Here is a 22,982-nt window from a genome sequence, read left to right on the forward strand (position 1 = left end):
ACCTCTTGGGGGAAGTCTGATGACCTTGATTCTGCTCTCGATAATGTCTCAGAAACCATTTATCGTATTGTGCAAAAATACAGGTATAAGATGCACCCTGAGAATCAAAATACCATTTAACTGCTCCACTGAAGAGTTCTTTCTCCCTAAAAGACCTGATGACAGACCACTTTTTCCCCTGGGCTAAGACACCAGCTAAAACTGTGATTCTTTCTCTGTCAGAGTAAAATTAGGGGAAGGAGGTGGAGAGAAATGGGATCAAATTTTAGTTTTATTCCACTGATGCTGCCGCCTGTCAGTAAAAGATGAAGGGCTGAAATCCCATCAGTCTGGATTTGCAGATCTGAGGATGAAGAATTAGTATTTTTCTGTTTTTGCAGAAAACTCCTTGATGTATGGCTCCATTATTGAATGTTAACAGCTTCGGTTTAAATTACAAATGAGGTTCTATTAGCATAACCCGTACTTGGTTTCTATTTAAAAATATGATTTTCGCCAAAATTGTGTCAGTTGAGAACCTACATGTTTTCACTTGTGGCTACAGATAAAGGAGAGAAGAAATTTTATATTTCACTAACTCAAAATATGAGGTTTAGAATGGAAAAATATTAAAGAACACTTTTATTATTGATATCTCCTTCAATGGGAGGGACAAGAGGTGAATGACTGGTCCTTAGGAATAACGTACCAAAGGCAGCCATAAACAGGCAGCAGTGCTGAAGGGGCAAAACCCAAAGTATCTTTTACAATTGTATCTCAATTTTTTTTTTTAAATATGATTATTTTAAAAACCCTAAATTGCATTGTGGAATAACTGTTTAATTAGCTTTGGTTCCCACCATGTGTGTTTTAATCAAAACATACTATACAGCAGATGGTTTTTCTGCTCCTTTACTTTTCAACTATAGTGTTTGAGTCTTGCCCTTAAAAGTTGTTTTTCTCTATGTATCTCCTACCAATGGTTTTAACACATAAAAATATGCTGCTTTTCTGACATACACATGCATCAGCATATCAGAACTTATGAAATTGTTACACTAACTGTTGGCCAGGTTCCAACTGCACTGTTTGCACAGTGTTGTCTTCTGTAATATTACATAGCGCTTCAAGCTGTACAACAGCAGAGATCCAGCAGCCTGAGCCAAGTATCACTGCAAACAGCCAGGCTGTTTGGGATGATTTTGGTGTTGGAATGCTTATGCTGGAGTTAGTTTGCCCAGACCAAGTCAATCTGTTTCTCTATGCCTTATGAGCTCTATGTGGAAAATACTGATACTTCCTGAATTACTTGTGTGCAGCAAAAGTACAGTCACCAACTTACCATAAAAATGAGAGGGTACTTCTGCATTCAACCCACCCCAGTCCTAGCAGTGTTTCACAGGGGGCTAAGATCATACTAATTAGTTGATGTCTTCTGTGAAGTTCTGTGAAATCCTCAGATGCAGTGTATTATTAATGTTATTGCATGTTATGACTTATGCCCCAAAGTATCTCCCCATGCTTTGTTAGCTGTATACAAGAATCCCTTCATTACCATCCAAATGCCTCTATCCCCGAAACGTCACAACGCAGCTGTCCACCAATAGACAGTAATTCTTTATAAACATTTACTGATCTTCTGTGAAGAATATTCTCTTCCATTAAAAATGTATGTTTCACACCATTTCCAGTTCCTGAACAGCTCAATGCCTGAGAACTGTAACTGCATGCAGGACACCAGACTCCATAAAATCGTCATTTCAGCAAAAGGCATCTGCTTAGCTGGTATCCTTGTTTAGCCTATCACCCAGCTTTCACCCACTTATACCACAGGAAAGATCTCTCAAATCAAAGTAATATGACTCCCCTTCTCACAAAGTAGAAAATGAATAAAATTGACAGTCAGAATGGCATAAGGTCCGATCAATTGATGCTCTCAACCAATTCAAATTAGACTCCAATTTGGAATCTAATCCAAAATCCTCTAGAGAAAAGAGACCTTATATAGGCTGAAGAAATTAAGATACGCTGCCAAAACTTTCCTTTTCTCTCTTGTTTGTCTGCAACTTGAGACAAGATGAATAGCACATAGGTAGTTTTAGAACAACTATCAACACATATTTATACTTTCTAAAAATGTCTGCAACAGTCAAAACATCTCTCCCTTTTCCATATTTGAAACTTCAGGTTGCTTTTAAATTTTGAGTCAGAATAACAGTGTGAAAGGAACTTGATTCACTTTCTGCATGGAATGGGATTGAGCCCATGTGAAATTTTCTATTATTAAAAAGCCCCTGCTGACTCAGATGCCTATGCTGTGGAAAATACTTGTTCTGTTAACTTTGATGCAGTCATTAATGTGTTTCTTGAACAGATACTCCTCAGGTTTCTGTACTCAGATTCATTCACTGAACCCAGATATTCTCAGATTGTTGGATCTCCTCAGTTTAACCCTCGAACAGGGTCAGGACAAAGTGTCATAAAATGTGCAGTTCAATAAAAATACGCACAGTTCTTCAGTACTCAAACATCCGCTGTTTAGTGGCACCTTGGCTGAACTGCCCTTTTCATTTTCTCAGAACGATGGTCTTTGGGTTTTTTTGTGACAAAGCATAAAACTCCATTCGAAACTAAACATTCTTAAAGCTACAGAAGAATGGGAATAATACAAACCCCACCCAAATAAATTCAGACAATCTTTAGGCTTGAAAAAAATAAAGCCTATAAAACTTGTTTTGACTCCAAAGGGAAGCCAGCTTTGGTGAAGCTTTGTGTATTTACCAGTGAGAATCTTGGCCAGCAAGTACTGATGTAACAGTGTTTCTAAGGGAAATATTTTGTTCTTGTTTAGAACACACAACTTAGTGATACTGCGATACAAACATGGTGAAAGTTATTTTGTGCAAATATTAGAAGGAGCAGAGAGAGAAAGAGAAAGAAACTACAAATTACTAACATGAGGTTGTCTCCATTCTCTAAGCACTTTCTTTAGGCCAATTTGCAACACTCTTTTAAAAAAAATCTCTTTGAAAAAAGTGCTTCCTCAGCCAAATGTAGATTCCAGGAATCAGTACTTGCTGCAGATTTAAGCTATAATACATGCATGCTGCTACTATGCAATAGTGAACTAAATGTACCACTTAAAATAACAGTGAAAGGGTGGAAACAAAATGAAATATACACCTCTAATCCAAAATGTAATATTCAAAGCAAAATTATACATAAGAGAAAAATTTATCACTCCAATAAGGGTTAGTCAGTCAACCATGAGTGGAAGCACAGAATCAGTGCTTACCATGAGCAGTCCTGTGCATTTCTGAACAACAGTACAAGTACAACTGAGACCATCTTTGAAGCATATTCAACTGAGCCATAGTCTCATAACAGTGATGTTATAAATGCGTATGAAATAAGCCTAGGTAAGTCTAGCCTTTCCAGGTAATAATTCAAATACATGGCAATTAGTCATAAAAAGACATCTGATAATAAATTATGCCACAATTTCAATGTCATATGCCCACATTTTAGCTAAAAAGCAAATAGAGCCAGCATAGATTACTTCTAATGCCTTTTAGACACATTCAACTATCCCTTGGCAAGAAAGTGCTCCCCACATACAGCACTTACCCAGGAGAAGTGGGCCTGAAGAAGGTGTTATGTTATCCTGGGTTAGCCAGTGTAGTTGCCATTACTCAAGTATAGACAACAGTTTAAATTACTAAGGAAATCTAAAATACTTCAATACAAATGGAAAACAGCATTTCATCACAATCTCATTTAATAGAACACATTATCAAAATTAGTTGATAGTAGAGCAAATTATTAATTGGAAAGCCACCTAAATTCTTGCTCTTAAATTAACTAAAAGTGCATTTTTATCTGTTATATTAGGATCAGATTTTTTCAATTTTCTCTTGCAAGCTAAAAGGCAACAATGCCAGAATCTCATGATACATCCCTTTTCTTACCTTACCAGAAATTAAGTAATGACATAAACTTAAAACATTAGCATTTCTTAACCTAGAACCCAAATATCAGAAAATACTCAAAATTTACTGCTACTTCATAGTTAATACTAAAATGGCATTTAAAGTTCATTGTTTTAATGGTTACACACACTATTTAAGAGATAAGGAAAATTTCCTTGTAATAAACTTGTATATATCACCTTAACCATAAAGAAAAAAAAATTTAAATAATTTTGTTTATTAGTGTGAAAGCAGAATATTTTTGTGAATGTCAGTGACAACATTTCTGCCTCTTAAGTCTCAGATAATGTCACATGAGAAGGAAAGTATCTGTCTTAATATTTAATAGAAAAGTTAAAAGTCTAAATTTGTACCAGTCACCTTAGGTTGCTTTTATTGCAAGTGACAAGAAACAGGCATCTCTAAAGAAGGAATTGTCTTATCTAAAGACTGAAATAGAAAGAGGCTATGGGAATCCTCCCCTGGAAGTCTCCATCTCTTTTCACTGACTAAAGAAGCCTATGGTGACCAGCTCAGATTTATACCACCTATAGGTTTAGATGGCTAACATCATGGGAAATTAATCCCATTCTTGACATCCTTCTCAAATAGCATTTGGGAAAAGTAAGCATAAAATACAGAAAACCAGAATTACCAACAAGTGTAAGAATCAAAATACACTGTCTCAGAAAAATTAAAAAAACAAGACCCTTTTGTGAAAATAGCAGGGGATCTGTAAATTTGAAATGTCATACAGCGTTTGATCTCCAAGGCAGGACAGACTCAGTCATTTCTAGAAGATTAAGAATATACAAGGACTATTTTCAGAATATGCTGACAAAGTAATATGCCTCTTCTGTATATGAGTAAGCAGCAATTTTCAAAAGCTTATAATTCAGTGCAATAAGGACAGACATTCAGAGGCATGGCAAAAGACACATCTTATAACCCATTAAAGCTTCCCTTTCAAATTCCAAGTCCTTGCTCAAAAGCAAAGAAGAGGTCATTGACATTTTTTAGACTGTTTTTTAGGAATGATACACTCATCTCAGAGAAACTTTTGCAAAGACACTCAGGCTATGGCAAAACTGTGGGCAGAACACAACTGCCAAATTAATCAAAGTTAAAATTCAAGCAAGCTGACATTTGAAGAGGAGAGTTTCTTGCTCCTAGGTATTTCAAAACACAAGGAAGCCCCTCAATCACACACTCATAGAAGATAAAATGCTATGTTGTGAAGTCTCCCTGCACATTTGCCCAGTTTTTATATGTTTACACTGGCATCCTCTTTAAATATGGACTGTCCCAGAATGGCCATTTGCAAGTAAATGAAAACAGAGCTTAAAATGAAATTCTTAGGTCACTTTATAGGTCTCATTGATCTCGAAAAAACTTCAGGAAGACAGCTATTTCTGTTGTGGATTAATGGAGCTCACCTGCAAGAGTTTGTTCCTAGTTAAGGGGGCTTTTCTCCCCAAGCACAAAATGATACTAAAAATGTATTATTCTTGCCATGGATCAAGTGAAAAAGATGCTATTCTTAAACATCTAAAATCCCCCTCACGTGATTGTTCACATCACGTGAAACCTGATGCTAATTCAAAGCTAAAAGATAATTTCACAGGCTGCAGTGTGATTTTCATAGTTACAGCCACAAGTCTTTAAATATAATTTAACACATTTTAGAAAGCCTGCAAATTCTGCCATGTCTCATTTTTGCCGAAACTTAAGTAAAATACTAAACTGAATAACTAAATATTTCAAAATAGAATTTTTTTTAACTATTGTCATAACATAAAATAGCAGAATATTTCTGATTTTGCTTACCTATAAATACCCCCAAAATCATAGAACAGCTGAGATTAGGAGGGACCTCAGAAGCTCATTGAATCTAAACCTCTGATCAAGAAGGGTCAGATGCAGCAGGCTGCTTGTTCATTTGGGTTTAGAGTATCTCCATGGATGGGGATTCCAACCTCTTTGGGCAAGCCTCTCCAGTGTTTGACCATCCTCAAGATAAGGAAGTTTTCTTTATGCTATTTTTCAATGGAATCATAATTTAATAATCTGTATGCAGTTTGTACCCACTGCCTGTCATCCTGTCACCAGGTGTCAATGACAGAAGTCTAGCTCTGTCTTCTTTACACCCTCCCATCTGGTATTTACTGTGAGAATGAAATGTTACTTAGCATTTCACTGTTCAGGAGACAAGGATCTTGAGCCTAAATTAGTCCAACCACTAACCAATCGGTATCACCCAACCTACACGTCATGTTTGGTGCTACACAAAATCAGGCTACCATCTTCAGAATTCAGAAATTCTGTATGTATGTATGAATTATGTATGCATGTATGAATTATCATGCCTGCACTACAAATCATGACATGACACCGGCTTACTTGCTAGCCACTTATGACCATTTACTGGTTTTGGAGACCAGAATTTTAATTTACAAAGGACACAAAAGACAGCACTATCAGAATATGAAATGCACAACAAAACAGTAGTTCCTCATTAGATAGTAAGTAAGGGTGCCTCACATATTTTTTAACTCTTATAAATGGCAAAGCACTAAAAATATCTAGAAGGTCTAAGACTATTGCTCACCAAGGAATTTAAGCAGCAGAAACTAGCACAGCTGCTAGCATGTGCTCCCGCACACTTTTGGCTGCTAATTCCCACTCACATCACCTTTTGTACCAGTCTCAGCCCTTGGACAGCCATATGGGAGAAGGCTGGGATAAACCCAACTGAAAACAAAGCCAAACAAATAATTGGCTATTTTCAGTCTGATCCATTCTCCAAATTTACAAACAGCTACACATGCTGAGTGAGGGAGAATGACAATATGGGGAGGAGAAAAGGAGCTGGCACTGCATCCTACAGAGACGTGCCAGGTTAAAGTATTCATTGAACATTTAGGCTAAAGCTACGCAGTGAACACAAGCTACTCAGTGAGTAATACTGCATTCCTTAGGCACTGCTTTCAGGAGAGATGGACTGGCCTCTGGAGATGCCTGCCCCTCTCCTGAGGATAAGCAGAATCTAGAGTGACTGCAATAAAGCTACTTAGTCTCTATCTATCTAAATTGACCAATATCAAGATGAGTAAAAAATGGTAGAAAACCAGGTTTTTGATTCTTACAGCACTTCAATCCCATTAACAATTGCCATTTTGAAAAAAAAAATTGTAGCATAGCTTACCATCATACTAACATCAAAAGGGTATGTATTTTCTGCATGGTCCACAATTTTTTTCCTAAACCATATTTCACATCTATAAGCAATATGTTTCAGTGATGGGGTACTATATACCTCCCACAGGGGGTATAAATCCACAGCAGAAACATAGCCACAGCTCAGTTATAAATCACTTACATTTCTTCAGAGTCACTTTGTCACTTTGCTGTGCTCTGGGAAGGTCTTTTCCTTGTTGCTCAACTGGTCCTCCTTCCAAAAGTGTCTGTCACGTCTATGGCAGATGAGGACAAAAGGTCCTTAACTTTCACTTGAAGTTATCTAAGGGTAAAAAGAGAAAGGAACACAGTAAGTGCAAGCATCCATATTGTGTTTTATTGCAAGGTATTACAACCATCTCTTTAAAACACACTTCAGTGTCATCCTTATGCACATGTATTGCACATCTAGGAAAAAATCCCACACGTTTCACATCTTTCTTTCTTTGTATGAGACATGGGAAGTAGTCACTACGCCTAGAGCAGTCACCTGCTTCACTTCTGAGATTCATAATAACAAGATTGTATTTCTTTGAATAAGCAAGTGTACAAGTTCATAGATTATTTCACATTATTGATTATTTATTTTGTACCACAAAGATACTGTGAATACTTTTGGCTGGGATCAAGCAGGAAATCACAATTTGTTGAGCATAGGTTCATTATAAACCATCCTGCCTAGCCAGTATTGATAAACATTCTAATCTGAATCTTCTGTTAAACAAAAGAGTTCTCGCACTACATTTTACTGCTCAGAAGGTGAGACCTGGGGCTTATGATAGATAGGTCTCATTGAAATTTCTTCATGAAAACGTAAAACTCACCACTCCATCAGAGTCAAATCTACAAATTAAATGCTAAAAAATATTTAGAAAACAATAGAAGACAAAGCATAAAATGTCATTTGCCACTTACTAACCCCTCTCTTGAAAAGCGTGCTCCCCTGCCTTGTCCAGCACAGAACACAAAAAAACAGAACCAATTAGCACAGGTTCAGAGGAGAAAAGATACAAGATCAAAGGCTTAAAACAGTTTCCATATATGAAGAAGAATTCAGTATGCCACCAGTATCCAGACTGGAAAGAAGATGACTTAAGGAAGGGCATGATAGAAAACAGCAAAAGTCTGAAGATGGAAAGACTGCACAGACATTGTGTGTTCCCTATCCTTTGAACTCAAGAACTACCTCGTAAAAGCCAAGTTCAGAAGAAAAATGGGAGTTTCTTCTCCACAAATTGTGTGACAGAATTGTGAACTTCTTCCCAAGGATGCTGCTTATGCAAGGAGGCTTCCTAAGTCAAGAGGAAGGTGGAGGTATCCTCGGAAGACAGCCATCACTGGAGACAGATGACAGTCTAAGAGAATCACTGGTCTGAACCAGGATGACCAGTCCTATCTCCTTGTATATTCACTTATGTTAGCGCTAATTCAACAAATTTTATATCCATTTTATCTATTCACCACTCACAGTAATCAGAATTACTGCATTAGGTACACAGGAGTCTAGTCTCAGTAGTATTTGAAGTACAGGCTAGATCCTTTTGAACACCAAAGTGAAATCCCATGGTTCTCTGTACTTTACTATATGCTTAATAAATTTGATTGATTTTTCCAAAACACCATCACCACTGAAAAAAAATCAAATCAAATGAGGTAGCAAAGTCTTACTGTAACCTCCCCCTGGTCCACAGTCCCAAAGCAGCCAGGGCAGAGGGCTACAAAGCAAGGTTCTGCTTCTCAAGTTGTTCACTGGTCTCATGGGTTTGAGTCTAACTTCATCCACATGTTCCCACTCAGTTCAACACTTATATAAATGCAGGTCAGCATCTCCATTTCCCAAGTTTCATCTCAAAGTAAACCTTAAAAATCATATACTCTGTATTCCAATATCTTCTCTTTTGCTTTAATCTCTAGGATACAGCAGTGTTTCTGATTTATTTTGGGTAAGTGCAGATCAATTAAAATTCCTTCAGGGAAGCCTTCTGAACCAGCAGAAAGTGAATGACTGTCATCAGGAACAAACACTTTTGCTGTCATGGACTGGCATGTCACACTTTTGAGCAAAAACTCCGTTAATTAATTCTATCCTTACCTACCAGGTGCACCAAAGGAATATAACCAGTCCTTTCTGCTGTCTTACTAGATACAGATCTTTGTGTCTGTGAACCAAGTGTCCCTATATGTAGAGCTGTGCATTGGCACATTATATGAAGAAGCAGCCTGTACTAGCACAAAAAAAACATAGCAGGACAGAAATAACTTTGTTCAGACATCAGTATGAAACCAAAATCCCTTCTGCAAGATGCATAAATTAATATCAAATATCACCCAAACCCCAGAAATTTTCCAGTATATCTACATACATACCTATTCATTAACACTCTGTTAAGACCCTACAGTGAGGAATGTGTATAACTCACACTTTTTTGGTCAGTTTGAAATACTGGATCAAAGTATGCTTACTGTTCAATCTATCCCCCCTATCTGAAAAAGAAGTCTGCTACAATGTTTACTGTTCTATTTGCTTCTGCAGCTTAAATGACTTCACTGAGGATGAAGGGAAGTTCACCATACAGCATGCTAATGATCAAAGACTCGTGCACCACCAGCCTATAGCAACATTTTAGGCTACCTCTCCCTTCTATTATTTGTCCAGCTTTTCTGTTCAGCATGTTAAGGGTAGGAATACAACCAGACAGCTCAAAAGGTATTCAAGGTCTGTTTGATATCCTTCACATCACTTTGATACTAACTATAAATCAGAGCAAGCTGTACCAAACAAGAACCAAATGTTTTAGCAGTGATATATGAGCAAAGTCAAGCTTCTTGACAAATGACAAAATTTAGAGACATGGATTCCAGGTATTCTACAGAAGGTAAAATACTATTGCAGGATAAACCTATTGAAAACAATTTGATAGTAGCAATAACAATTCAGAATTATCATCACCACTACCTAAACACCAAGAAAAAACCACACAAGAACAGGTGGCTACCTAATGGCTGTCAAATAAAAGTGTTGATTTTTACTCTTTCCACATGTGGCTTCCAGTTACCACCAACAAGTTTACAAAATCTTCCCATGAATATCATCTTGAGTATCTCCAACAAATGCATATAAAGGGGGAAAAGTTGATATGCAATTATATCTATCAAGCATTAGAAATCAACAGCAGTCCCAAAAAACTGTGTCAACTACGAATACTTTCTTTTCAACCACTTGTTATATAATCTCACTTGAAGGTTAAATAAGCATTCATGCCTGATTTAAAAATTTATTCCATATATTCCTTAATTCAATTATACCTGGTAGAAATCCACTTATATCAAAGATACATGAAGAAGTTTTTACATGAAGAATTTCTTAGACTATGGGATTTTTTATTTCTGAAACAGCACAGTGATACAAGTAACCTGCAATTTAAAGACTCAACTATAATTCAGAGTACACACATATTAATTTGGGATATTAAAAGCTACACTTGTTTGCAGGATCACACCATTCCCATAAATTACCTAAGACAAAAAGTAAAAGCTACATATCATAACGTGATCTTATTAGCCTAACAATAACAGGACTTTTTTGGCAATTCATAAATATACAGCTGCATTACAAAGCCATCCCAAATAAGCTGATAAAATACTTTATCTCTTGACTGTCACATATTTTTAGAGTTGCTAAAGAAAAATGCATTAGAGAAAAAAAGTTTTTGAGGACTATACAAGGAATTTTCTTAATTCTTTCAGGATTAATATGATACAAAATTTCATTTCTGTAGATAAGCATCCTATTAATTTTACTTTCAATACCTATAGCCTGTTTGGTGTAACTAAGTAAAAAACCAGAGTAGGATGTGGCCTGACATCATAGTATACAAAATCAAGGACTGGATTGGAGTTTTGATTTTGTTTTGCTTTAAGATTGAACAATATTTACTCTCATTTCTAACTGTATAGACTGCCTAATGCAGTATTACAATCCCGTGTCTTTAGAACCATGTTTACATAAAAGCCCAGATATCTTATCTCAAAAAACATAAACTCACAAAAATAATTACTGTTTTGCTAATAAATGCCAAAAATATTTTCAAGAAAGATGTATTAAAACAGTGACAAAAGATATAAATATATCTGTACTGAAGTCCCTTCCAGCTGATCTGTGGTATCACTGTCCTAATCTGGAAACAAGACAATGAGTAAACAAGAGATCAACCATGGTGCAAATAATTAAAGCAACAAAGGTGTTATTTAATAATTAAAGTAATAAACTTGAATAATTAAAGTAATAAAGGTGAAAATTTCTCTAAATGTTGTGCTATTAAACTGAATGAAGTTGTTTGGTTTGTCTGCAGTTTAACAAACCTCATTATCCTTTGATCAAAAAAAACCCAGTGCTTCAGAAAACATCAAGTTAGCAGTACTTCCTTTCTCCTTCATAACAAAAAAAGAAAGGTAGGACAAATTATGTATCTACAGGTAAAAGGGTCTTTCTACTATGATTCAGTGCCATGAAGATAATCAAAAATCTTCCTTATGTCTTTATATAGCTCTCCAGCAAGACCTGAAAAGACATGCTAAAATTTGTAATATTTTAAAATCTATTCCTCTCATCAGTTGTATACCAAATTATTCAAATCTTCTGGATTTGGCTTATCATTAAGATCTAGAGAAATATTCCTCATTTCTCTTGCATATTTAGTCAATACTTATTTAAAATATATCGACCAGAAATACAGCCTTAAACTGAATTGCAAGAGGATAGAATGGCATGAAAGCAAAAGAAAGACTTATGTCTAAATAATTCCTTGCATGGCTACCTGTCCACCATCCCGAAGGAAATGGTAAATATGAGATGGATGAGAGAAGACACAAGCTGACTAGCCCTACCAGGCAATCCACCAGCCAAGAAATAATGCTGGATTTGGGACAAACACATGTAATTCTTGGTAAATTGCTGTTAAACCAAAATCCAAGCTTGGGAAGGTTTAATAGATAGTGGTAAATTTTTATAGTACTTCTTGTGGCAAACATGTCTGGGAATGTTTTACTCCAGTCATCACCAGTGGGAAAAGTGCCACCTCCTTTCCCCCACATTCCTTCCAGCTCTATCTGCCCTTCTCTTTCTAACATTGGGCTGTCATTCAGCACAGGGACATGCGGCAGGAGCTGAAGAAACGAATGCTGAGTGTTCAGTGTGATTCCAGACAAGGAGCATCACACACAATTCAGCCCATCAGGGTTATGCAATCAATACCAACACCAATGTGATGGTAGCAGGAATTCAAGTTTGGTTTTTAATCAACCTCATTGATAACTAGTTTGGATCCCTGTCACTTGAGAGAAGGATACTCATTAACGTCCAGTACTATTATGGTGCTGCAGCACTCCTGTAATACTTGCAGAGGTGTATAAGGTTTCTGCAGAGAGAAAGATGTGAGAAATTCCATAAAATGCCATTTGGCTTTTTTCCCCTCTATTTCTCCTTTTTCTCTTTATTAGTTTTCTCTCCCACTATCCCTTTTGCTGAAAACACTGTCCCCCTGTGCAGCTCTGTGAGGAACACAGCACGTGCTTGGAGCCAGCAGGGACAGGAAGATGAGAGGCGAGCAGTCAGTGACAGCAGGGATCCCTCCTTGTCACCTTAGGCGACGCCAGAACACGATGGGCTTGGGCAGGACGGAGCGAGAGGCAGCGATGCTGAAGTCAGAGGTACAAGGGCATGAGGTTTTGAAAACAGATGATGGGTGATGAAACTCTGGACACTGTGGCAGGCCAGACAACAGGAGCAAATGTTTATTTGAGGGGATGATTTACATTGTTATGAAGAAAAAGGTAGGGTTTAACTAAAAATGTGAACACTTCTGTCTGTGCTTGGGCTCATAGACCTGTTTGTTTCTGAGTGCTGTAAATAGGATGACATCCTTGGGATATGTTTAAATTCAAATTTTAGTTCTGAACTTTGGCAGATTGGGGCGTAAATAAATGTTCATTTACACTAGAGTTTTCTAGGAGAGTGAGATATATTTTCTTGCCATCATTTTATTGACTGGTATATATTTCTCTCACAAAGCAGTGCAAATCACTTTTTTGAATACCTGCTATTTCTACTGCGTACCTCATTTCACACATACAGAGTGTACAGTGATCTGGAGGTAAAAGTAAAATGTCTAGAAAATGCAGGAGCACAATGACTTAAACCACTCTAATCTGGAGCCAAAGCAGCCCTAACTTCCATAACCTTCTTCAGCACCACCTGCAGACTCTCCTTCCTTGTGCTGACTTCAAACAGTCCTGCAAAACAAGTGAACAACTTTGGACCAGAACACAGTCATCCTTGCTAGGGTAAGAGAGGAGTGAGGAGAGGTAACACGGATAAGGCGAACAACTGTGATGTGGCACAGCTCACTCTGCTGTGGAAGCTCAGCCTGTGTGTCTTGGAGAGCAGACTGATGAACATTTCTTCCAGTGGAAGAGGCAGGACCAGTACCACCTTTACCCTTCCCAGCAGCTGCCACTGAGCTGTGCCAGGGAGCTATATGATCAGCCACACTGAGAAACTAATCTAGATTAACAGTAAACTGGCTAAATAAAAGCTGCTTTCAAACTCACAGAATCCACCAGACCCACAAAACACTGTATGAACATTTTTAGAGGGATAGCAATGCGGAGGAGGAACCAAAAGATGCTTAAGCCAATCCTACAACTAAAAAAGCATTTACCACCCCATGATCTGATTAGCCTATGGAATCCACAGTCAAAAGCTATCAGATACCACTGCAGCCTAGCAAGCACCCTCATCCCAGATGCCTCTCCCTCCACTCCTCTCAAGCCCACAAAGACACAGTAAAAAGAAGTGCAAAGACCCACAGTGCAAATGAGATGGAAGTGCAGTCCTCAGGGCACAGGTGTAGGCTCTGTTACAAGGACAGGCTGCAGAAGGGCAGCAAGGACTATGGCATTAACACTTAGCAGCTGCTGGGTTTAATTTACATGTCTTTGAAAACTGGGGCCCATTATTAGAGTGGATGTACACCGGCCTGGCATGCTTTGGTTTATTATCATCACGTCTGTACGTAGGTATGGACTCACTTATGTTCAATAGCCCAAACAGGCCATCGTTAGTATTTGCACCACAAACTGAAAACTAAATCCAAGTCTATTTTTTGGCCTTAAGATTGAACAACTTTTTTAAATTTCCTAAAGTACACCCTAAATTTTACTTTATATCCCTTTTTATTTTAACAATATTTGATTCTTACAATGCATTTATCACATTTTTCCAAAGGACATGGCTGCACTGCATCTAATACGAAGTACCTAACTTACATACACATCATCTACATCATTTCGAGCACAAAAAAAACCCAATTGTGGTCCATCATTCTATTAAATTATTTTCCACTTTTTAATAGTTTTGCTTAATAGATGCAGGAAGGCACTCATTAAATTAAACATTAATATGAGCTACCAGTTTGGAAACAGAGGAACAAAGTATGCTATGAAGGAACTCACAGTTCAAGAAATTCTGGGGTTTATATTTAGTAATTTTTACATTTGCTTATATATTAATTTTCAACACAATCAAAAACTAATAATTAAAAAAAAAATAGAGAAAATGGGGGAAATATCTTATCTGCATTTCTCTTCCAATTCCGTTTGGACAACAGTATTTCCTAAATGTAGCCTATTCACTGCTGGATATGTAATTACCTTCAGTTCATAGTCTAGACATTAATTCTTTCGTAGTATTTAAGACTCCTTGTAACATGCTTGCTGCTTTAAGTAAGCAAGGCTAAATCTTGACCAGATAAATTAGCGAAGAATGCAATAAAAGCTGCAATAAAAGAACTTTATCCTCCAAACCTTCAAGTTGCTGCTAAATGAGATTTCTTTGAAATGCAGATCAGTTGAACTAGATTAGTGAATTTTAGCTCCTGTCAACATCATAACAAAATACAAATACAATTGTTCACTGGCCTTATCTCCATGCTTCCATCTGCTGCCTTGTTATTTACTTTCCTTGATTTACTATGCAGATCTAAATAAGACACATCAAGGAGGGCTTACAACACAATGGCTTCTTAAGCTTTACATCAAGGTATTTGAAACTGAAGCCCTGAAAGGGCTGCCATCAAAGACATATCTCTAATGAACTTCCATATCAGAGAGGTTTGGTATTTAATACTGCTGTGAAAAGAAAAAGCTACAAATCAGAATGGCCTATGAAGGAAAATGTCTGCAAATCTTGATGAGATTAGCACCTACCAGAATTAATATCCCAATAAAAATGATATCTGGTTCATTGAAGAGTTAAAATTCCAACCTTTGCAAAAATAATGCCTAGTGTCAGAATGGGAAAACTCAGCTGACAAGGTTGAAAGGTGAGGGGGGTATTCTTTTTTCTCCACAAAATGTTCAAAAAGCATTTTTGCTGCTGGCGTGATTAAAATACTGTTGACAAACTAGCCATGGAATGAAGTAATTAACAGGCGACAGCGCTACTGTGGCACTTTCTGCAACAGTGGAATTTTACAGTATCTTTAAAAAAATTAGCAGCAAAGTCATGGCAAAATAACATAATCTAGAATGACAGCATGCAACAATTCTTCATCAATTTTACTATTTCCCTTTTCTCCCCCACAGCAATCTATGGCAGTGCAGGATAAAATCTTCTGTCAGTTTGCTTAAAAAAAACATCCTTAAGTGCCATTTCTATTACATGCCACAGCACTACTCGTGAAACGCAATAAACAAAGAAGTTTCCTCCTCATGATTTAAACTCTTTACATACCTGATAGATTAAACAAATATAAACATCTTAGAGTTTCCAAAGCTCAGGCATAACCTTGTTAAGTAAACCCCCAGTTCTTGTAGTGTGCTGCTGCCATTTGACAGGAATTTTTTTTTTTTTTGCTGGGCATTGAAGTACATAAACAAATGATACTTTTCTTTCTTAAGAAAACATTTCAATCATTTATGTTCTTCTATAGCAAGGGAAGATCCCACAAGCGTGTTCTGTACTGTGGATCAATCAGCTCCAAACCAAAGTAGACATGTTGTATGCTCCAGTGCCTGGAAATCATGCTGCAGGCTCACCAGATGATGAAAACAGAGGTATGCAGTGTAGGGGAGCCCCACATGGCACCCGCTGGCTTCTGGGCATGTCAAACTTCACAACTACCCTACAGTCAATGACAGCAAACACCTTCCCTTTACTTCTTGCCTCCAAACATGTACTTGTCTTTCTACCCTCCTTCCAAATTGCAGGCAGTCTTCCAGAAACAAAGCCCCCAAACAGAAACAGCATCCCACGGCTGCACTGCAGAAACCATAGCTGTCTTCCTGCAGTATTTCACTTCAAACAGGATATGTTCCTGGCTTACTTATGGCCAAGAGAGACCACTACTTTTCCCTGTTTAATGAAATGACACAACAACAGATTTGCATAGGTAGAAGCAGGTGCTGTAACAGGTTTGACGACTCTTGACCTAAAGCACGTAAAATGATTTATCAGCAACAGCTGCCCCTGAGGTATTTGGGCTCTGACGGACAGTCAAAACTTCACCATCTGCACCACCGTGTGTTAAAAATGACAATCTGAATTAAAAGCTGATCAACAAATCTCATATAACTAATGCCTTCCATATCCTCATCCATATGTTGAATTCCCAAGACACACAACACTTGGATTATCTATTATAAATACCAGCCTTTGAATCTAAATAAAATAAGACAATCTAGAAAAATGTGAAAATAAGCATGTAGCAGTTGCTACTTATTCACAATAGTACTTTGAATGTACATACATTTGAAATGCTTCTACGATTTCACATCATGATATAAACATTTATTCTTTCAAAGTAGCATTATATGTCTTTTCAGAATTAAACAGTAGCTATAAACATCTACATAGGCTAATATAGGGCCTTTCTTGAATGTCCTGACAAAAAACTGATTGATGGCAAAACATCTCACAGCATCTGAGTGTTCTCTGCACAATGAAGGTATCCCAGGGTAGTGAGGTTTGCACTTTGTGTTCTGATTTTTCTGTGTGAAGGGGAAATGCATTCTTTTCCCCCAGACCAGAGGAGGGAACCTGAGAGTCTGAATATGACCCTCTGGTGAACACAGTGACTTGTTCTGGAGCTATGTTAGCAGAAGGTAGCACCATATGCCCCGAGCCCCAACTTGGATGCTCTTTCTGCAGTTTAATGTGCTTGTCAAAAGATGTTAAAATCACAGATTCGCTTTCTCTGGATATATTTTATTATTGTAAAAAGCAAAAAGGAAGGCAAGTAAAATGTATTATGACTATATAGACTAGGATCCAAAATGTACTTCCCTCAGTTAAAACTGCAACATCTTTTTTTATCAGTGACCAGTTTCTGATGCATATACCTTTACAGCTATCTTGTATTTGATATCAATAAAACAATTACTGTAACTCTAAATGATTACAAACTACATTCTAAACTCCAGTGTAAATAATTTTCCTTCTCATACAAATGAGTTAAAATACAGCTCATTATCTGGAAATAAGTGAAAATTACCAAACTTTGCTCCACTGAAATTCACTGAACTATTAATTATTTCATTTTAAAGACTCAGAACATCAGACATCTTACCAATGTAATACAGGCAGGAAAATTACTAAAATAAGAAAAAACTAATCCATGAAGCACACACTGGAAGCAAATCTAAAGTAACTAAAAATATGCTTCATAGCATTTCTAAAGATAACAAAAAATGTGGTGGCACATATTTCCTTCAGCTCATATTTTGGCCTTTACTTTTTAGAAGAAAAACAAGACATTTAAAAAAATATATTTATGCAAATAGAAATATATATTTTGCTGGCATTGCTGAAAGAGAGAAGGTAGTTTTTTCTCAAGTAAATAAAATTATCTTTCAGAATTTGGTAAGATTCAAATATCTTTCAAACAGTTACATTTTCTTGCAAAAACAATGCAGATTTGAAAAAAAGAAGTTTGATTTATTTACTTGCTAGGTTGTAACTGTCTGTCGAGAGATACAGTGATCCCCTCAAGAGCATAAATATTTAGACAAATTTTAAAATGTGTATTATATACTTGACAGAAGGTATTTACATGACAGCTCAGAGCTTAAGCAATCTGATATAAAATATTTCCTCATAAAACAAAGTCAATTTAGGAAAAAAGTGCAGCTGAGCCACATAAAGAGGCTTGAGATTAAAAACATAAGCATTTAGAAAGAGATTAGCCATATAAGTGTTTGCATCAAAATTGTGATAACCTTCATCCTACTTCCCAATTCACTGGATCCTATGGATGAGTTGATGAAAACAGAAGATGAGCAGCCCACAGCACTCACTGGGTGTCTTCTTTGACCAAGCTGTTTAATTGCCTGCTCGTTATCTGCTGCCCTCTGCTCCCTTGGGTGCTGCACTGGGCAGGCGCCGGCAGGGCAGGGATGCGCGGCAGGGCAGGGATGAGCAGGCAGGGCAGGGATGAGCAGCAGGGCAGGGATGAGCAGGCAGGGCAGGGATGCGCAGGCAGGGCAGGGATGGGCAGGCAGGGCAGGGATGGGCAGCAGGGCAGGGATGTGCAGGCAGGGCAGGGATGGGCAGGCAGGGCAGGGATGGGCAGGCAGGGCAGGGATGGGCAGGCAGGGCAGGGATGCGCAGGCAGGGCAGGGATGCGCAGCAGGGCAGGGATGCGCAGGCAGGGCAGGGATGCGCAGGCAGGGCAGGGATGCGCAGCAGGGCAGGGATGGGCAGGCAGGGCAGGGATGTGCAGCAGGGCAGGGATGCGCCGGCAGGGCAGGGATGGGCAGGCAGGGCAGGGATGGGCAGGCAGGGCAGGGATGTGCCGGCAGGGCAGGGATGAGCAGGCAGGGCAGGGATGCGCAGGCAGGACAGGGATGGGCAGCAGGGCAGGGATGAGCAGCAGCAGGGCAGGGATGAGCAGGCAGGGCAGGGATGGGCAGCAGGGCAGGGATGAGCAGCAGCAGGGCAGGGATGAGCAGGCAGGGCAGGGATGAGCAGCAGCAGGGCAGGGATGAGCAGGCAGGGCAGGGATGCGCAGGCAGGGCAGAGATGGGCAGCAGGGCAGGGATGAGCAGCAGCAGGGCAGGGATGAGCAGGCAGGGCAGGGATGCGCAGGCAGGGCAGAGATGGGCAGGCAGGGCAGGGATGGGCAGGCAGGGCAGGGATGTGCAGGCAGGGCAGGGATGCTCGTCTCACTCTGCCACCACGGGCAGGCCGGGGGCCGGGCCAGGAAGCTCAGCTGCCTCAACTACACTGCAAGGTGGCGTCCAAGAGAGACAGAGGCTGGTGAAAGGTGGAAACAAGCCTTGCAGATCTTGGTGGTATTAAACAAACGACCTATTTTAACACCAGGTATTTTGTCGCAAACAGTAACACACACATTCATCAAGGACAATTCTAAACCACCACCAGGACTCAGGAGAACTCTCCCTCCCTCCACAAAGACCATGAAGAGTGAGACTTGGGACCCCAACATGGCCAAAACAAACTGCCAACACATGAGAAACATGGACAGAAAAATTTGACAAATAAACTTACAGGCATAATTTCCCACTACATTTTGTTCTTTTCAAAAGGCAGATGAGCTTTGGAAGGAAGACTGAGCTGGCTCAGTGCAGTCATTGGGCACTTCATAATTGTGAATTGCTGCCACCAAGCAGCAACTTACCAGAAAAAGGTGTGAAAGCTTTGTAAGAATACAAGTAATAAAAAGCTATCATGTGAACATGGAGGACCTTTTACACTCCTGTAAGGGAAAACAAATAGCTCAGAAGAACTATACAGATAAAAAGATGCAAAAGCAAAGACCAAAGGGATTAACAAGGAGCAAACCCAGAGTCAAACACTAAATTGGAAACACCTGGTGAAATAATTTAGGTTTGAACCATTTTTACTTGCTTTCATGCAATACTAAAATCAGACTAATCCTACCTAACTTTAAACATGTACACAGGATATAGTCTCTCCCTAATGCAGTACTCCCAGCAGAGCCTCTGGTTTCCCTCTGTATGGAAAGCCAGGGAGAGGGGCTCTTCCAGCTCAGGAGCATTAGTGAAGCACCTGATGTTTGAATGGATGAATCCAGCCACCACTAGGATGAAGCACAAGAGGGAGTGGACTGTACGTTATTTGGAAGACAAGAGGAATTGTTGGATACTTTTCTAAACATAATGGATCTTGAGCTTGAAAATAATCCAGCTTCAATTAATAGAAAAAGATTCATTTAGTCCAGATCATACTTCAAATTCTACAACGGATATCTCCACAGAGGAACACATATTTATTTTTTCCCTTGTATTTCAGACTTTTTAAGTGTCTATTATTGAATTCTGTGAACTTAAGGGTATTTGCTAAGTTAGTTTAGAGACAGAACCAAATGTTTTGCTATATTTAGCTATATCTTTCAACATTTGAATAAATGAAAAGCTAAGACATAAGGGTAAAAAAATGCTGAGGATATTTGTTTTTAAAACCCTAAAATAAAAAAAAATCCCAACACATATGGACATCATGTATTTGTGGACAATAACAAACATAACACTTGTCAAAGAAATTATTTCTTATTCTGCTCTCCTTTCAAATTATAAAGCAATCTTAACATTGAAAACTGTTGCCTTTTGTAAAAATGTGCCTTAGATGAACATGGAATGGTTTGTTCCCACAGACTTATTTTACTTAATATATTAAGTTGCTCAGTAATCTTTATGTTTGCAGCACATAAAATATTGATTATTATTTTTATAATAAAATAAGATGACATCTAATACATTTTCAGATATAATCTCTCCACTAAAGGATATTTCCTTTGTTTACATACAACAATTCTCTTTTAAAATTTAAAAGTGGAATCTTTAAAGTGGAAAAAAACAATTGCAAAATGTTCTTTATTTGCAATTAAATTCCAAGGTTGCAGAATACTGTGTCTGTCCCAATTTTAGAGAACTGCTTAAGGCATCTGCCAACCAACTTTCAAGAGGATTAGCTGTAATGAAAATGCAATATATGTAAATACAACCATGTATTTAAATGTCAAATATTTCAAACACAATAGAAAAATTACAAATTCAAAGTTACCTTTTCAAACATAATTCTATCAACTCCTTCCACCAAAGATAAAAACTTTGAAACAGTATTTCTATACTGTATAAAACATACAATGTGGCAACATATTAACTTAGCTTTTTTAATGTATCTCATTATTGAACTGAATGCGTTTTCTTTATGAACACGCAACATACCCATCTTTAACACCAATTTCACATACTTCAGATTCACTTTATAGATTCTGAGGAATCTTGTTCCTTGTGCTAAAGCAAACAAAAGTAAGGTAAAGTATGAACTTTGAAAGAGCACATTTTCCTCTGTGCTCTTTGGGTTTCCTGTTTACTTGACATGATGCACAATATTAGCACAGGAGAAAGAACACAATTACAAAAGAAAATAAAATCATGCAGCTAAAACTCTTCTGACTTCAGACACATTTTTCTCATCTCTGGATGTGGTACAACCTTGCTGTGAACTATTAGCTTTCCAGTACTTAGAGACAGACAGTTTCATACTGCTCAACAGAGATTACTGCTGTCTATCTAAATAGGGCTTACAGCGGCATCAGCATATTTTATTAACTCAGAACCATAAATCCTATTCTTATGTGCTTTAAAAGACCAATACTCCTAGGGTCACTTAAATTTACAACTGAGTGCCACCTACAAGAAAGACACTTCACAGTAATAATATACTGCTTTCCCCCTTGGAAATTCTTATATATATTGAAAGTTTAATAAACAATATTTCATCAATGAGACAAAGCAACTGTTTTCCAAGCAGATATTTAGCTCATTGCAACATTACACAGTACCCCAATATACATTACATTGCCTCACAACAGAGGTTTTCTTCATGTTTCAAAGTTCTCCACTCTTGGCACGATGAGCAGATCTAAACTTCTGCTCCTCTGTGAAGTTTTATTTATTAACATAGGCTGTTATCAAAGTTCTAAAATTTGGGGATTTGATTTTAAAGTAATAAACCAATTTTAATCAACATATTCTTGAATTGTGGACTGTTTACTACTTTATCTTTTATTGTAACACCACATTATTCACTAGAACTTCACTCTCAAGTAACAATATAACAATTCACTGCTATCACAGCTTTGAAAAGAAAAACTCAGCTTTGAAACAATTTGATTTTGTCCTATCAAAATTGCTCTCTTGTGCTGATTTCGGAATCTACTTAATTTGGTATTTTGTAACAAAAATGTAAAGAGACTTGAAAAAGTAGAATCAGAAGTAAACATTTTGATCAACCTTTCAAAACAATCCACCAAAACCCCTGCTGTTCCTTTTTAGAAAATTACCTTGGCATTTAAAGACAAAATAAGAGCATATGTATGACTTGTTTACATGAGATAGAAATAAATCTTTCCTAAATGCACAAAGTTTTCTTTTGATAGTCTATGAATAACATTTAAGGATACTTAATACACTTAAATACTTAAAACACTTTGCAAATACTTTGACTATTTAGCAACCTCACCAATATAGCTGCATAGACACCATGGTGATGTGCACCATACACAGACTTCTGGAAACACTACATCAACTTAACATAAGCATGCAACTTCAGCATACAGAGAGGAACCCCACTGCAGTAGTCAGTAACACAAGGCAGGTGTTGCATGAATATATGGTGCCTCACTAGGAAACTGAGAGAAATGCTGAGTCAAAACCACTGATGACTTGCATGATATTCATGCCAGCAAAAGTGTG

General features: G+C 37.9%; 1 protein-coding gene across 1 annotated transcript in view; it reads right to left on the reverse strand.

The window, feature by feature from the left end:
- The window catches only part of FOXP2 (forkhead box P2), a 399,923-nt gene that overhangs the window by 330,199 nt on the left and 46,742 nt on the right, over nt 1–22,982 (reverse strand). The window contains exon 2 of the mRNA XM_084205352.1: nt 7,327–7,467. The gene's annotated coding sequence lies outside the window, so the exon portion shown is untranslated. The remainder of the gene's footprint in view (nt 1–7,326; nt 7,468–22,982) is intronic.

The sequence above is a fragment of the Fringilla coelebs genome (genome assembly GCF_963513975.1).
Source record: "Fringilla coelebs genome assembly, chromosome: 5".
NCBI lineage: Eukaryota > Metazoa > Chordata > Aves > Passeriformes > Fringillidae > Fringilla > Fringilla coelebs.